The sequence below is a fragment of the Haemaphysalis longicornis genome, unplaced genomic scaffold, assembly GCF_048455015.1.
Source record: "Haemaphysalis longicornis isolate Haplotype H1 unplaced genomic scaffold, Haemaphysalis longicornis Haplotype H1 scaffold_6, whole genome shotgun sequence".
In the NCBI taxonomy this organism is placed as follows: domain Eukaryota; kingdom Metazoa; phylum Arthropoda; class Arachnida; order Ixodida; family Ixodidae; genus Haemaphysalis; species Haemaphysalis longicornis.
Genome location: NW_027526407.1, coordinates 103,664,554 through 103,682,861, shown reverse-complemented (window position 1 = coordinate 103,682,861; position 18,308 = coordinate 103,664,554). Strand labels below are relative to the sequence as shown.

At 51.4% G+C, this 18,308-nt stretch overlaps 1 pseudogene; it reads right to left on the bottom strand.

The window, feature by feature from the left end:
- Positions 1 to 11,684: 11,684 nt before the first annotated feature.
- LOC144143176 (tubulin beta-4B chain-like) lies at positions 11,685 to 16,153 on the bottom strand (annotated as a pseudogene).
- Between the last annotated feature and the right edge of the window lie 2,155 nt (positions 16,154 to 18,308).

Sequence of the window (18,308 nt, the reverse complement as noted above, 5' to 3'; positions counted from 1 at the left end):
GTTAGGATTCCAATTTTTTCCGACTGCTGGAGCGGATGCTGTATAGCTGTGACTCGTTTGCTTACTAGCGTGGCGAGAGAACTTGAAGGTCCGTATTCATATGAGATAAAGCCGGGAAGTTTTGCCGGGGAGTTTGTTTCCTGAAGAGTAATGACATCTGGTGACTCCTGAGCTGAGGCAATGTACTGAGCCAATGAGCTGGCCTTGTTCTTGTAGCCCCTACAGTTCCACTGCCATATGGTGAGTTTTGACCCCTGCGTAGGAATGCGTCTATTCTTGGGTGTTGCCATCTTGGGAAGTGCCATCTTCTGCCAGGTGTGATGGCCTGCTGTAGGGCTTGAGATCTCGGCGAGAGTGACGAGCAGCAGTTGTCTGTCCCTAATCGTTGCGTGATTTGTTTTAACATGACCATCATTTGCTTTACGGTTTCGGCGATTTGGGTATTCTCTTGAGCCAGCGGGACTTCTATCGTGGTGGCAGATTGGCAAGTTGGTTCTGAATTCGGTGTTTGCGGTGGTGTTGGTGCGGGACGTTCGGGCTTTTTGCGTTTCTCTGGCGTAGTGTTTGCCCCTTGCCTAATTTCTGCCTTGAGCGCGGGAAGCTCACTATGGAGTTGTCTGTTTTCCTGACGTTGTTGTTTAATCTCGTTAAGAAGCTGCGCGTTTAGTCGTTTAAGTTCCGCCAGCTCGTCACGCTTGGGAGTATTGGGGGGAGGGGGAGGAGGGGTCTGAGCACGTGGAGAGAGCATCTGAGCCCAGCTCACCTGTACTCCCGTCGCATCTTCTGCGCTTCTTCGCTTGGCGCTGGGTGTTCTTCTGCGGGACCTGGAAGTTGATCGTGCCTTCCTCCCGTCTCTGGAGGGCCCCCGGGATCTGGAGCGGGATCTTGACTCCCGGCGACCCCGACTGGATCCGCGCTACTTTTTCCTCCGGTTGACTGGCGGAAGAAACCGGTGCGGGCATTCCTTGCTAGCCGTGACGTGGTCCCCGCTGCAGAGTGCACACTTGGGCTTGCAGTCGTGTTCAGCGCCCTGTTTAGTCTGGTGGCCGCAACGCTTGCAGTGGGCGCCTGTAAGCGTGGTAGGCTGAGGGCAGACGTCGGCTCTGTGACCTGTAGCATGGCACAAGTGGCAATAGGCGTGGGTCCGCTTGTAGAGGTAGCACCTTGTTTCTACTCCTCCGATGTACACGAAGAACGGGACTTTCTTTCCGGCGAATGTTATTAGCACGGTTCCTGACTCGCCAAGTCTTCTGCACGTGAGAGGCTCATAGCCGGGAGCAGAAAGGACCGCCATTATTTGCTCTGTTGTGACGCCGATACAGATGTTGTGGATAACCCCTTTGCAGGAGTTGTCGGGTGATATTCCGTAGACGTTGACCGGGAAAATGGTGCCTTCTATCTTCAGTTGCTGAATTTTACTCAGTGCTTTCGCCGCCGCTAAAAACGGAGTGCTCACGATGAGCATATTTTGAGCTTCATTAATTCTGATCTTTAGGTCCGCTTCTCTCCAAGCGAGCTTCGCTTCATGCAAGATGCAGCTGGAAAGCGTGTACGGGCTGATTTTTCGCAGTGCTAGGCCGTTGCGCGGGCGAATCATCATCTTGTAATCATTCTCCGGAAGTCGGGGTGGTTTCGGCTTGTTTGAAGGTAGGTTGGAGTTCCTGGTTGCCGTGATTGCCGGTCTGAGTGGGCTTCGGCCTACCGCAGTCGTGGTCGAGTGCTGATTCTTGCGTTGAGCTCGCCTGGTAACTTCTATCCATGGTGCAGTGGCGTCTTCGTCGTCTTCTGCGGAGCAGGAAGATGCGTGCGAAGGCTGCTGGTCCATGTCGTCGTCTGCGCCGTCAGGCAAGGGTGTTTGGCCAGGGACGACGGACGACGAAGCCTCAGGGGCCACGACATGCGACGACGTAGCATCCATAGGCGAGGCTCAGCCAAGGCGGTGCCCACCGCCTCAAAGGTTGAAAAGGCCGTAAACTGGTGGAAATTGAACTTACGGCCAAACGCGGGATATTGACGTGATCCGGGTGACTTATGGAGCACGATGGTGACACTTTAAGGGGATGCTGAGTGACATTTTTCGAATATTGAAGCTTGATCGCAGAGCTGATGAGAACGAACCATGACCCGTTTGACCAATGTACGCTCTTTTACAGGAGAGGGGTAACTTGTGTCTACAGACAACACCTTCCGCGCAAGGCACGTACTGGTTTTTGTGGTTGACGGAGCATTTAGTCTTTCCCTTCCTCACAGGGCACGTTCTGCTGCAGAGACTGGACAGCTTGTCAGGGGCGGACATGACAACTTTCACGCCGGCCTTACCACCAATCCTTTTCAGGTTGTGTGATAAGCCGTGCATGTACGGGATGACTGCTACCTGTTGGTCCTTTTCAGCCACCTGATCACCGTCCTGTCTCAGATCAGCCTGCGCTCGTTTTTCTTTCCTACGGGTGGAGACAGGATGGTGATCAGGTGGCTGAAAAGGACCAACAGGTAGCGGTCATCCCGTACATGCACGGCTTATCACACAACCTGAAAAAGATTGGTGGTAAGGCCGGCGTGAAAGTTGTCATGTCCGCCCCTGACAAGCTCTCCAGTCTCTGCAGCAGAATGTGCCCCGTGAGGAAGGGAAAGACTAAATGCTCCGTCAACCACAAAAACCAGTACGTGCATTGCGCGGAAGGTGTTGTCTACAAGTTACCCCTCTCCTGTAAAAGAGCGTACATTGGTCAAACGGGTCGATGCCTCAACACGCGCCTGCGGGAGCACCACAACAAAGTGCAGAAAGGAAAGGAGGGCAATTTGGCAATTCATTGCTACGAATGCGGCGAGTGTGAACCCTTGTTCGATGCATGCACTGTGCTATTTCGAGACTCTGATCTGCGCACGCGGGAGATTATCGAAGCAGCGGAAATGCAGAAGATTGGTGACTGCGTAAGCACGACGGCCGCCAGGTGGCTCTAAAATCTTCATTGCTAGACGAAGGATACACAATTAGGCTAAACTAGCGAAAACGTTCACTTTCGGTATTTCTTTTTGCAAAAACCGCACGAATAAAATTTACACGGTCGGGAACATAGCGCCTGAAAGGGATATACTACACTTTTGGCTATCCATTTTAGCGGTTGAATAAACATGATTTATATTGGCCCATCCAAAGAAGCGGGCGCGTTGGGGGATCTCATGATCATTGTTCCACACACTCCGATGATAGGATCATTATCAGTGCAGCGAGTTGTCCTTAAATGCCTGATTGACACAGACAGGGCATGCACAAGTTTTGAAAAAGAGAAAGCAAGCAAGTTACGGGACGCAGTTTACATATAGTTTATTCTTTCTCATTTTGCCTGTCTCAGAATCTCCCTGTAGGTTATACTTCACGCTTTATCAGTGTAGGGATATGACGCCCCAAAAGCGCTCTAAGCCGTTCCGGTGTGAACGAAGAAGACAAGCATCTGCAGGTGCTCGCGTGCCCTCAGAGGCTGTTCCATTTCCCAGGCTACCTGCTCGAGGAAACCATTTGAACCTCCTAAGCGAACGCATCGCGGCTATTCAGCTAACAACCTCCCCCCGAACATCTTCCCTACAGAACGCCGACCAAACGAGGCTTCCAAGTCACGGCCAATCAAGCTCGCATCCCGAGAGAACAGCGCCGCGTAGTGACCACGAACCTCTGCCGTCTACCAGCTATCGAGGTTCCCCATGGCCCTGAGGAACAGCAACGAGAGCCAGACGAATCCCGCTGTTCCTCCCCAGGGGCTCTTCAGACTACGCCACCTTGCGTTCGTCGCCTGCCTGGGACTGGTCTCTGCTGCGGTGTTGATCGGCGCCCCGTTTGCCGTATGGAAGACCATGGTCCACTGCGAGGGCGCCTCCTGTCTGTCGGTAGAGGACGACCTTCGGAGGAGTCAAGAGCCGACGATGAAACCATGCGACGACTTTTATGGGCACGTGTGCGGGCGTTGGCCCGAGGTTGAGCAAGTCCACATGACGCCCACCATCAAGTACAACGCGGTACATGACGTCGCTTTTCTCCGGGACGCAATTTTCTTGGCAGGCCAACGCCGCAACCACCCGCTCGGAGCACAGGACGTGATGGGGGACCTTACAGTCACTTGCCACCAACAGCAGCCAGACGAATCCCAGCTGCAGTGGTTCCTCAGCCAGCTGCGGCTGCCGTGGCCAGCCCGCTCTGCCACCAACGAGCTTGAGCTGCTGGACATAATCGCGGGGGCATCGCTCAAGTACAACCTCCCCATAATGTGGATCTTCGCTGTGGGCCGCCACCTCCGTCGGCCGAGAGAGAACGCTATTTACCTAATGCTGGATGGAGCGGTGGAAATTTGGATGAGGCACATTATAGAACTCGCCAGGCGGCGTAAGCTGGCACTGTTCCTGCGACGGTGTGCGGAACGTGTGGGCGGCACGGGTCAGTCCTACGACGGCATGATCCGGATTGTCCTCACCACGCACGGAGAGCTCGAGCTGTCCCTCCGCCACAGCTTCGGCGTCGTCGAGCGGCCAGAGTACATCAACTTCAGCGATGTCACGCTCCGCCAGGCCGTGAACAGGCACCTTCCGGACGAGTCGCAGCAGTGGCCAGAAGACAGCATGATCTGCCTGCAGCGCGTCATGTTCCGCCGCTTCCGCCGGCGGCACCTTGTCGACGCTCAAATGGCCTCGGCATTCAAGAACTATGCCGGCGCCTATGTCGTCTGGTACCTCGCCCCATACGTGTCTCCGTACCTTACGGCCTCGCTCATGCAAGAACTGGGACACCCGCAGAGGCTGCGAGACTTCGTGCGCGCTCGCTGCTCCGCCCTCATCTTGGGCATTCTGCCGCTGGCGTTCTTCAAGGCGAAGGCAGAAGAAGTAAAACCGGGTGACCCAGAAGCGATCTTCGCTACGTACTACACGCTCCGCTCGGTAATGGAAACCGCGATTGCACGACACGACAGGGTTGTAGGGCAGCATATGTCTGCCTACGGCGACGCGCTGTCGCTAAACTCCTACAACATGTCGGTCCCGTGGACGGTGCTTGACCGCTTGTACGCAGGAATTCCTCACGTGCACGATTCAAATTTTTTCGACATGTTCCAGACTGTGGCGACGTACAGCCTGCGACAGCTGAAGCAGTCCATGCGCAAGTCCAACAGCACCGACGTGCATGTTCCACATTTGACCACGGTGGGCATCTACCGAGCGTTGGCGGCTCGCGAAAATAGAGTTCCGCTAGTGAACGTTTTGTGGCCGAAGTTTCACCCTCGCTACCCGCTGGCTGCGCGGATGGCTGGCCTTGGAGTTGAGGCCGCAAGGAATCTAGTCGGGCTGTTCTACTACGTCTTCGTTTCTGACGAGGATTTCCGCCCTATTCCTCGCAATAGCACTGACTTTCCACCGTCGATGTACCAGGCGCTGTCGGAGCTCTACCAACAGCTCAATGCTGCCGTTAGTCGCATCGGTAATGCATCGTTGCCGAAGGAAGAGTTGGAGGCGGCCGCCAAGGAGGCCATAGCGGTGGAGCTTGCCTACGCCGCGTCAAAGGCACTGCCGCAAGCACATGCGGTGCCTCGGGCGGTGCGAGCTCAAGAGGCGAGTGAACGGCCGACCTTCTTCGCATCTTTAACTCCCGACGAATTGTTCTTTCGGCTGGCTTGCTTTTATCTCTGTTCGATCAGGCCGGGCCTGCACGAGCGCGTGTTTTGCAACTACGCCGTGCCACGCTTGCCTGGTTTTGCCTCGGCCTTTGGTTGCAAGCCGGGCGACGCCGTGTTTGTTCCCCCTGCGCAGCACACGTGGACTTGATGAGACATCGCTACTACCGCATCGGGATGTATATCTCCGTTCCGTGTGTCATTTTTATAGTTTAAGTGCAGCAATGCCGGGACCAGTAAGTTGCCGTAGAAGGCAAAACGTGCACCATAAATAAAAGAGTTATTGATAATTACCATTGGCGTCGTCAGCACTTTGTCCTTTGGAAGGCAAACTCTTTGCAGTGCCGTACGAGGGGATGGAAATATTATAAGCAAAATTCGACATCATTTAAGGGATATTACAAGAAAAGGCTTTAGAAGTGAAGTTTCGAAATCTTTATTAACGCACGTACATCACACAAAGAAGCCACTGCATGTCATAACGGAAACATTGTATTTAACTGAACGATCAAAGGCAAGTTTTTGAAACATTTGCGTCGCATCTATGAGATAATCATCATAGTTGTAAGTCAAGATAACGACACATTGGTATAATTAGCTATGTGAAATCCCACTCTCACCGTTATTAATCCGAAAATATAAGCACCGCGGTACGGGCGCGGGCATTAAAGTGGTTACTTCTGCGAAAACTCTTTGCCTCTCCATTTGTTTTCACAATGCAGCTGGAGCAAGGCGAGTCGAGACACAGGGTTTTCGGACACGGTCGAACTAAGCCACGTTTTCACACATCGAATCAGGTTAAATGAACACTCAATTGGGACAGTATGTTGTCGCGGGAAAAATAACGGCCGTTTGCACAGAACGACCGATGTGGACATGTATCCCCTTGTTCTTTCACGACCGAAGCCAAAGTTCTGTTTCACAATCGAAGTTGTCGAAATGGTAGTACTGTTCTTTCCCTCACCGCACTTAGTTGATGCCACGAAATTCAAGCAAATGCTAGGGTGTCTCCAAAGCTTTTGCTCGTACTAATAACGGAGAGTCCAAGAAAGGGAATAAGATGCGACGAGTATACTATTCAGGAGTTTTGAGTGTTGGGCCGGCCTGTATGCGGTGTGCGACAATTCGTAACGCACTGAGTTCTGTTCCAAGCTGTCCTGCTGTTTCCTCTGTCCCTGAATGTAGGTCCTTCACTTTCACTCTGTGCACGCTAATTGTTTCCGTCAAAAGACGCCGTGTGCTGCTTTACTGCTATGCGGTCTATTTGTTGGCACCAGGAATTATTATTCAGGAGTTTGAGTGTTTGGCTGGCCTGTATGCGGTGTGCGATAATTCGTAACGCACTGAGTTCTGTTCCAACCTGTCCTGCTGTTTCCTCTGTCCCTGAATGTAGGTCCTTCACTTTCACTCTGTGCACGCTAATTGTTTCCGTCAAAAGACGCAGTGTGCTGCTTTACTGCTATGCGGTCCTTTTGTTGGCACTACGCATTATTATTATACAGGAGTTTGAGTGTTTGGCTGGCCTGTATGCGGTGTGCGACAATTCGTAACGCACTGAGTTCTGTTCCAAGCTGTCCTGCTGTTTCCTCTGTCCCTGAATGTAGGTCCTTCACTTTCATTCTGTGCACGCTAATTGTTTCCGTCAAAAGACGCCGTGTGCTGCTTTACTGCTATGCGGTCCATTTGTTGGCACCAGGAATTATTATTATTCAGGAGTTTGAGTGTTTGGCTGGCCTGTATGCGGTGTGCGATAATTCGTAACGCACTGAGTTCTGTTCCAACCTGTCCTGCTGTTTCCTCTGTCCCTGAATGTAGGTCCTTCACTTTCACTCTGTGCACGCTAATTGTTTCCGTCAAAAGACGCCGTGTGCTGCTTTACTGCTATGCGGTCCATTTGTTGGCACTACGCATTATTATTATTCAGGAGTTTGAGTGTTTGGCTGGCCTGTATGCGGTGTGCGACAATTCGTAACGCACTGAGTTCTGTTCCAAGCTGTCCTGCTGTTTCCTCGGTCCCTGAATGTAGGTCCTTCACTTTCGCTCTGTGCACGATAATTGTTTCCGTCAAAAGACGCCGTGTGCTGCTTTACTGCTATGCGGTCCATTTAATGTGCCTATGTTTTAACCCGCCGCTGTGGCTCAGTGCCTAAGGCGTTGCGCTGCTGAGCATGAGGTCGCGGGTTCAATACCCGGCCGCGGCGGCCGCTTTTCTTATGGAGGGGAAAAATCAAAAACTCCCGTGTGTACGAGATTTCGGCGCACGATAAAGAAGATCCCCAGGGGGTCAAAATTAATCCGGAGCCCTCCACTGCGGCACGCCTCATCGCCTGCGTTGCGTCGGTGCGTTAAACACTACAACCAATCAATCAATGTCTATACTTTAAAGGAGCACTGACACCAATTTTCGGCGTTAATATTATTGCACAGTTCGCTTCCTTCACTCAACAGAATACCCTGGCTGAAATATGAGCGGCCTGCGACGCGAAGAACATAGTTCGATTGGATCTCATTTCTCGCGCCGACGGAGCAGCGCGCGGAGCGGCACTCAGCAAATGGACATCAGCGTGACATCACTCCAGGAGAGGAAAAAGAAGTGACGCGACAGCGCTAGTCAAAAACTCGTGGCGTCACTTCACGCGCGCGGCCCCACGAGCGGCGAGCGGGCGCCGGTGACGTCCGCACAAAGCGGTGAGGTCAGGTAGGGAGTCTGTCATATGCGCCGTTCGGATGAAAGCGCGGGATTTTGAAACAAACGATTTTCAGGCCGTTCAATGTAATTAACTATCGCGCGCTGAAGTATTTGAAGTGCTGTTTCAGGTTGGCCAGACCATTAAGCATCGATAAAAGCAATAAAAGTGTAACATAAAATTTTCGTGTCAGTGCTCCTTTAACAATGTACGCAGAACAGGATAGGCTGAGGTGGAGCATTCTGCATTTTTCTACTGATGCATATTTCATATGTAAAATATCTAGCTGTAGCTTGACGTACAGTACCAGAATCATTGAAAATCGTTCTCTCTCTCTCGAATATACTTCAAAAAGACGCTCAGTAGTTTATCCGATAAGCATGTTTATTGCAGGCTAGCGGGTCAACTTCATGGACCTTGTTAAGCCCGGGGGTTACGCAGAACGACAAAAGTATTAAAACTACTGAAATAATAATGAAAAAGAGAACAAGAAGTCGGTAATAAATCAGATTTGATTAGTCTTTTGCCTAAAAATTGGGTGTACCAAAAAATTACACCATTTTCCCACGTGGGAACCCTGAGGGGATGCAAAGCCGTGGAGTAGTAGCGTGTTATTGGTTGTTACAGTAAAGACATGTGTAGTAGCGTATTAAATGTCTTCTTTATTTTTCGAGTAGTGGGGAACGTTTTGCGGCTTCTCGTTCTCGAAGCGAGGAATCCGATGTTCGACGCTGGCGTTTCGAAGCGTTGTCACGTTGCCGAGCGCCATCTGGATCAGCTACTCGCCACTGGCGTTTCAAAGCGGCTTCTGGTTCTCGAAGCGAGAAATCCGCTGCTCGACGGTGCCGTTTACGTTCGGCGTCGCGAGCTCTCCTCTGTGCAGCCTTGTCTTCGGAGAGAGAGAGAGAGAGAGCTCTTTATTAGAAGAAAGCAGAGAGGTCTGCAGGCATGTATTCGCCTACATGCTACTCTGCGGGGATGGGGTGGAGGAAGTAAAGACCCTAAAGGAAGTAGGGCGAAAGAGAGGGGAAAAAAGAAGAGGTAAAAAAGAAGGCAACATGGAGTGTTCCGTGGGTCACGTAAAAGTCCAGGTGTTCTCACAGGATGACGATCTGGAGTTCTGGTGCTGGCAGTTCTGACAGTGTGCTGGCTGGTGCTAGTTGAAGGTGTGCCAGCCAGTTCGCTGACGGAATCGTTGGCGTCCATTTGCAGTCATCGGACGGCGCAGTACCGAAGAAGCAACTGAGCGGAGCGTGGACGGAGTTTATTTGCAGAGAAGAGGGAGGGGAAAGGAGGAGCATCGCGCATGCGCGTGATTGGACAGCTGGTGGGGAGAGGGGAGAGGAGGAGCAGCGCGCGTAGCGCACAGGTGGTGTGGAGGGGAGGAGCAGCGCACGCCAGCGCACAGGTGGTGTGGAGAGGGGGAGAGGTGCGGACACCGGATGACTGAGGGTCGACTAAGAGATGCTTTGCATCTAAAAGCGTTGTTCGCTAAAGACTGGGGTCCAATGTATTAACCTGCGAGGGATGATTCGAGGGCGAAGCGATGTGGAGATGGCCATGCGATGTTTGAGGCTGCTCAGGTACGGCAATGGTGGCACAAATATCTGCGGATTCGAGGTCGTCGACCAGCTCGGACAGTTTTCTCTTTATCAAACGAGGCCTGCCACAAAAATCGACCTCTGGTGTTCCTTCAAAAGAGCCTCCGAAGTCAATTTCGCAAAAGCTCACTAGCTTCTAGCCGATCTAAAACCTCGGGCAAGCTTCAAACTTTTCTGCGCGATGTTCACGAACGCAAGCCCCCCTCGCCCACAGCTGCAGAGACTCAAGATATCGCAGAAGCCATTATACTTCACCATCATCCGACCGACCACATTACACTACGCACCGACAGCCAGGGAGCCCTACGAAGCTTCGCCACGAATTACATTCCATCCCGTGTCCAGACTAACGTGGCAACATACATGCAATCTCATCCCCACTTATACGTTTTCCTCGAATGTATCCCTGTCCACCAAGGCATAGAGGGTGATGAACGAGCTCATGCTCTGGCACGCAATACCCATTCCCCGGGCAGCCCTCAGCCGTAGACTGAAGAATACAATCCAAACGAGGATAGATGAATGCATCACAAAAGGTGCCGCGGACATCTCGAACCCTCCACACAGCATGAGTGCTACTTCCATCCCAATGTAAATGCATGTGACGAAGACACGCTACATAATGATGTAGACGCAGACATTGTCACAGCTGTGTGATCTCTTTCTACCCTACATACAGAAGTAACCAGGCCGTCCTCACTATCAGGTATGGATGGCTCGGACAATGAACTGACATTTTGGCACTGTGTTCAGGCCACCTCGTCCCACACATTTCTTTTGACCAACCCTTCCCCTCATATTGCCTACTCGTGGTCTAGCTGCGCCGCTCCCCCCGAAAACCTACGGGCCTCCCTGTGGTCCCTGTCGGCTGCCCAAATTGAAACTCTGTGCTCCTCCGCCAAGCCCGCTACCGTCAAAGGACCATGGAACCACCCCCTTTCTCCGAGGACTCAACTCTGCGTTTCGAGCTTGAACTGCCGATTAAAGTTTGCTCTCTTTCTCTGTCTTAACGCCACTGCTAACAACAACATCAAAAAAACTCGCTCGAGTGTTAAAACTCATCAGGCTCAAAGCAATGGAGTCTTTTTTGCCACAATGCACACCCTTCCTGCCACAGATCAACGGAAAATTATTTGTTTGCCGTCATTTATTTTTTTCCCATTGTCGAATAGTTCACGCGCGAAGCACTCGCAAACGAGTTTTGAGCGCAGCTCAGAAGGTACAATTTCGCTCTGTGCCCCGTTACTGGTGGGTATGCACCGCTCAAACGCTGCATGTGGGAATTCCCCCGAGGTCCCCCTCCTCGCCAATCACCAGCAGCGAGCAGAGGACAGCTCAGGCCTGGCAATCCAACAACTGTCGCCGCCATCCTGGTGGCCGCTCCGTCTCTTTAGCCCGTCTGTTCACAATGAAGTATTCTATTAAATGTTCTTGGGAGAGGTGAATAGGATTAATGAGAAGGAAGGGGTGTTTTAACTTATGCAGTGGGGTAAAACCAAAGAAGCTGGCTACGCAGGCAAGAGTTCTAAAACACTTTCCCTGAACAGTGGACTGTTGCAGTTGACTGCTATGAATGTTTAATGGTCATATAAATGCTGATAATAGCGTGAAGTGCTGGAACAGAATTTATTCCCTGAAATGTAAAGTTTAGGCGGAGCAAAAGGCAAAAGAGGACACCAAAAAGAGAACACAGGAAACGCAAAGTAAAAACGAAGAACAAAAGTAGAACATAGAAGAGAAAAATAGTAACCAAATGAAATGCACGGGTTAAAAAAAATGGAACGTGGAGTCGTTCAGACATTGACGTCTGCTTCGGGCACATCCTCAAACTCTCCTTCCTCGTCGGCCGACGCCTCCTGGTACTGATGGTACTCGGAGACCACGTGGTTCTTGTTGGACTCGGCCTCGGTGAACTCCATCTTGTCCATGCCCTCCCCGGTGTACCAGTGAAGGAAGGCCTTACGCCGGAACATGGCTGCACAGAGAACACGGAAAAGGGATGAGACGGGTCACAAGACAATCAAGGACTGAGTGCACACTTAAGTGACGTCTCTTATGAGAAACAGAACCAGAGTGGCTACACCAATACTGCAATTGAATCCACACGTGATAAAAATTATTCCTGACCCATTCATTACGTTGGGCCTCCGAACACCCTGTAGCTTTCGCTCGTAAAACACGGCAATTGAGAGTAGCCATGGTGGCAAGAGGAGTTCTGAAGCACGAATGGAGAATTAAATACACGTGGACAGAAGTGCCATTTATGAAACTCCTAGCAGAAAATTTAGCTTTTACGTTACCTTTAAGAATGCTCGCCTGTACAGGCTTGGTACAAACCAGTTGTGCTAAACAGTGTACACAAACGATGGGTAAAATTTTCAAAATGGGGAATATGTGCAGTAGTCTAAATTTCATACACCAGACAGCCAGGTCATGTTAGGAGGCCATGGAAAGGAATCCAGGATGTACCATTCAACGGCTCCCAGATGCCCTTGAAGAGTTGTTGAATTGCCATGCTGTTGCCGAAGAAGGTGGCAGACATCTTCAGGCCCCGGGGTGAAATGTCGCAGACAGCTGTCTTGACGTTGTTGGGGATCCACTCAACGAAGTACGAGGTGTTTCTGTTCTGGACATTGAGCATTTATTTGTACAATTCCCGCATGGACATACGACCACGGATGATGGCCGCCACGGTTAGGTACCGGCCGTGTCGAGGGTCGCACGCCGCCATGATGTTCTTTGCATCGAACATGTGCTGGGTGAGCTCAGGAACAGACAGCGCCCGGTACTGATGCGCGACCCTGGCAGTCAGCGGAGCGAAGCCAGGCGTTAGGAAGTGGAGCCGCGGGAAGGGGGACCATGTTTACGGTCAGCTTGCGCAGGTCAGCGTTAAGTTGTCGGGGGAACCTGCGTGCGTTATAAAGGGAAGAAGGCAAAGCGTGAGATACAAAGATTGATATTGTCACGACGCCAAGACGACGCAGTTGTCTTCAAGTTTATTGGAGCGAACTTGTGCTCCCCTAACAACTCAAAGAATACACAGGCGGCGAAGGAGCAGTCAACAAAGTTACGTGCGCAGGCGAGCAGCGGCGAGTCGAATGCCGCGGCGTCTGCTCTGCGGGAATTTATCTTTGCGCGCGAGTGTTTCTCGAACCGTCTATTTCATCCAGAACACTGTAGATCAAAGAAGATTCTTCTAGGCTGTTGACGTTAGTCCAAAACGTGCTCCCTATTTATCAAAAGAGGTAACACGTGCGTCATAAAAATAAAGAATGGGACACGGGATTCACTTTGCACAGGGATAACACAGAAAACAAAGCCCGGTGCCGCTGGTCGTCAAAAGCAAAACATAAACCAACCCAATGCATGGTTCGTGGCAATATAAAAAATGGCTCCAATCCACGATATGAAGCGGGTTAGAAAGCGAAGCTGTAAACGACACCCAAAACAATATCCGATGCGACGTCACTTCAAAACGCGTGGATTCCTACGAGGTGTGAAACCGGAGATTCAGCTAGCCGTGGCCTGGAATTCGTGGGGGCGGCGTCCTGAACCCAGTGGCGGCCGTGCGTCGGCAGAAAGTAAACCGAGAGGAGCGTCTTTCGAAGGGTAAGACAGCGGAACCTCGCCATCCTGATGTGCTAGCTAGGGGCTACACCACCGCGCGACACAACCGCAGAAACCGAAATTCGGCATGTGAGCTTAGTGATTCCCATAAATATACCGATTTAAATTATTTTGGTAGGGTTGAGAATTGCGAGAGAGCCTGGAGAACTCTTATAATCGCTATTTATCAGAACCGTTTGCTCCTTTTTCCTTTTGTAATAAGTGTTAAAACACAATCAAATTCGTATTCACCAATTTAAAAATGGGGCACCATTGGTGGCAAGAAGTGGGCAAAAGGTAGCGTTTCTCTAGCGGCTAGATGTCTGTATGTGGTTTCCACATTTTGTTTTTCAGCCAAGCAAATCAATCTTTTACGCACCTTTGCCTTACGACCACTTAATTGCGTCGGGTCCGGGTTACCCAGGAGATGCTGTCGAACAGGGTCATCAAGCCGTGCGAAGGAAGCGCGCAGTGGACGTGAAGCTGCGCCAAACGAGGCCCAAAACAACCGCCACTAAAGCAGACAACAAAGCCGTCCCGCCGACGCGCGTGCCTGTGTGTTGAGGAACGTGCGCGCGGGGAACCTTAGCCTCATATGGGGGAACGCTGGCTAACCATTCGCCGCACAATGTACACTGTGCTCCTTGAGTGAAAAGCGCGCTCCTCCTAAGCAATCGCGTGGGAAGTTTCGTGTCACCACGCCACGAAGAAACCGTTGGCTGGTAAAGGTAGAAAGCTTTCCTTTAAAAGGAAGGAGCTAAGCTAAGCATCTACGGGGGACCGGAGGCACGTAGTGACACCCAACATGGTGGCTTAGACGAGATGGTTCAGGTCACGTTAAGTGGGTGTGGTCAGCTTCAGCGTGCGGAAGCAGATCTCGTAGAGGGCCTCATTGTCTATGCAGAAGGTCTCATCGGTGTTCTCGACCAGCTGGTGCACGGACAGGGTGGCGTTGTAAGGCTCTACGACAGTGTCAGAGACCTTGGGAGAGGGACGACGCTGAAACTGTTCATGATGCGGTCCGGGTACTCTTTCCGAATCTTCGAGATGAGCAGCCCCCCCCCCCCCCCATCCCCGAGCCGGTGCCTCCTCCGAGGGAGTGGGTGAGCTGGAAGCCCTGCAGGCAGTCGCACCCCTCGGCCTCTCTCCGCACGCGGTCGAGGACAGCGTCAACCAGCTCTGCCCCCTCAGTGTAGTGGCCCTTGGCCCAGTTGTTGCCGGCACCGCTCTGGCCTGCAAGGCAGAAACATACTACAATAAGTAGGCTTTTCAAATGGGAGGCAAAAATACTAAGTGTGTGCGGCTAGCATAGACCTAAGGAAAGGACAGCTTTTGGGAAGCATGTAAAAGCCGAACGAATAGTGACTGCGTGCGTGGAAAAGAAGTGTGCGCGAAATAAGCAGCTGAGTGGGATATCTGAAACGGGACAACTAGGACGGTCGAGGGAAGATTTGAAGTACAGGCAAGTAATGATTGGCTTTATTGAGACCATGTTCTTCTTAAGATGGCACCAAACTGAAAATATTTTCCAATTCTACTGTTTAATTGCGTGGCCGTTTCTGTGCTTCCAATCTACGCGCACATTTTATAGCATTATGAGGTGGGTGTATTGCCCCCAAAGAGCTACCCTGTCTCGTTGGCAATCCCCCACGTTGGTATATTCCCTGGCTGACGGAACAACAAGAAAACAACATGTGAGAGTGCAGGTCGTGAACGGCCCACGACCACTCAGGAGGATTGGCCAGGAAGAGGGCGCCCCATCGAAACACTAGAGAGGGAGGGAAATGAGGTTAAGGTCCTATAAAACATTTACACCGAATCAATATACAATGTGGTATGAGAAGCTAAAGAAAACAACATTTCTGAACATGAAGGAAAAGTAGAAGAAAATAGAGAAACAAGACGTGAAAAGTAGCAAGTAGAAACAACGAAAAAGGAAGGCGGGAAAGAGAAGGAGGAGGAAAAATATTTATTACAGCAAGAGGGTGTAGTGGCGCCACTGTTACCATCATCTACACCCTTTCACAATCATCGGGGGTGCTGGTACGGCAGCATCAGTTTGGCCATGCGTGAGAAGGAACACGACTGCGCACCTGGGCGGCCTCTCGTCTTCAGGGCTCGCAGTTCTGGCCGGGCTACGCAACATTAATAAATGTGGCAAGCTGCATCCGCTCCACGTCTGATTCCTACAAGGGTATTGGGTGGAGTGCGTACGTGCCAAACACTTTTAAGGCATCATCATCGTCAGTATTGGAATGGGGATGTGGTCAGCGTCCTATGTCCTGGAGGCCACGAGGCTGCTCTGAATTCAGGGCTCGTTGTAGCAGGGCTTGTTGAAGCTCCAGTGGAGAGCTGGTCAGCGCAGACTACCACTTTTCGAGTGATATGGGATGTTAATGGGGTTTCTGTTATGTCCGAACTATCATGACTCATTCTAGTACCGAGAAGATGATGCAAAAACAAAAAAAAAAACGGCGCAGTTTGCACTACGGGTACAAGGCTGGAGAAACAGCAGCGCTGGCGGCACCTCTCGCTTCTTCGGGGAACCGGCTGTTGCACCACACATGGATTTCAAAACTTTCCGTCGAAGGTTCTCCACGGCTGGCATGCCGAACTCGTTTCTTTCTATACTTTCACACTTCACCCAAAGGGGACCGCGTTACCACGCGCTAGAACCCGCAGCAACCGCCTGCGCGAACTCGGCGTATGTGCTCCCAACATCAGGCGTGAACGCACGTGAACTGGAGAGTGGAACAGTACGCGAGAGATCACGCCACTAATGCCGGGCAGAGCGTTCTGAGAAAGAACGAGAGACAACCTTATTGTTTTTCTACGAAAGCTAGAAGGGGTGGGAGGGCCCTGTCCTTTGCAGTCGTCGGCCAGGAGTCCTTGACCTCTGGCGGCTTCAGCTTTTTGGATCAGTAGTTGCTGTAGTAGGTCTCCGGAATTGAGCAGCGCCATCTCCAATTGCTCCTTATTAAAGATGTTTATTATTTGTTTGTCTTTTTGCTATTGTGTGCATGCCCATAGTTTGTGTATGGCTAATACTACCCTGGGGAACTCAGCGATCTGTGAAAAATATGCTGCTAAAGGGCAGATCTCAAACGCATAATACCAGTGTTCTCGAAGGTAAAGCTCGCAGACGCCGGGCGCTCCGCACGGGGCACGGGCTCACGCGTGCTCGGGTATTTTTTCTAGTTTTTCTGCGATGCTCCTTACTTGGCGCAGTCCACGAACAAACCAGGACGACTCCAGGTGCTCCTCACGAGGCGCACATTCCCGAGCGTTCAGCTAGGCTGAGTTTTCTGGTAACGCTCGACGGCGGAATTGAAGGCCTAAACAACGTCTGTTTACGTGCTTTGAAGAAGACGACGACGATGGTGCCTTCGAAGATTTTGGCTTCTACCTTATGGGGAATTGGCAAGGCAACTTATTTATTGTACTCCGATTGGACCCTAAGTGAATACTTTTCTTTCCAGAAAAAAAGGGCGGGAAATGAACGTCTACTATGGTAAGAGCAGGAACATCAAAACAATTAGAGATAACTAAGGAATTCAATGGAATTCAAAAGACCTTTAACAGAAAGATAAATTTGGATACAATTACAAATATCCATTTTCGCCCAACCCAAATTTAAGCCCCAAAGGATTTGATTGGCGTGATTGGAGGCTACTTACGTTGACGATCCCCAGCCAGCATTGGAACTTCGTTGTCAACGCTTGCGCGGTAGTATTAGTTGTTTCGTACACACAGTGCGGCTGGTCGATATACAGTCCCGCACTCCTCGCGGCCTGCTTGAGGAGCAGTCCCGCATTCGCACTGCCCATACATCTCTGTGTCGTGAGGAATCCTCGGAATACCCGCGGACGATCCGCGGTCAGTTCGAGACTGTATGTCGAATAGCCCCAGTGTGCGTACGCTCCCGACCGCTGCAGCTAGCTAAACGACCTTTTGCCATACAATTAATATAGGACACGTTGTGCTACCCATTTTCGCGGTTGAAGAAATATGATTCCTTTTGGCCCCTCCAAGCAAGCGGGCATGCTGTGGGTCCTTACAAACGTTGTCCGCACACTCCAATGTAAGGATCATCATCAGTGCAGCGCGTTGTTCTTAAGTGCCTGACTTATGCAGAAAGGGCATGAATGGGTTTTGGAAAAGACTAACAAAGCAAACTTCAGGCACGGAGTTCGTGTATAGTTTATTATATCTCATTTTCCTCGTCTCATGCCTTCTCTTTCAATGCTCTCCCTGTAGGTTAGACTTGACGCCTTCTCAGTGGAGGGATATGACGCATCAAAAGCGCTCTAAACCGTTCCGGTGTGGAAGAAGAAGAAAGGCATCTGCAGGCGCTCGCGTGCTCTCTGAGGCTGTTCCATTTCCCACTCTACCTTCTCGAGGAAACTATTTGAACCTACTGAGCGAACGCATCACGGCTATTCAGCTAACAACCTCCTCCCGAACATCTGGCCTACAGAACGCCGACCAAACGCGGCTTCGAAGTCGCGGCCAATCAAGCTCGCATCCCGAGCAAACCGCGCCGCGTCGTGACCACGAACCTCTGCCGTCTACCAGCTAGCGAGGTTCCCCATGGCCATGAGGAACAGCAACGAGAGTCAGACGAATCCCGGTGTTCCGCCCCAGGGGCTCTTCAGACTACGCCACCTTGCGTTCGTCGCCTGCCTGGGACTGGTCTCTGCCGCGGTGTTGATCGGCGCCCCGTTTGCCGTGTGGAAGACCATGGTCCACTGCGAGGGCGCCTC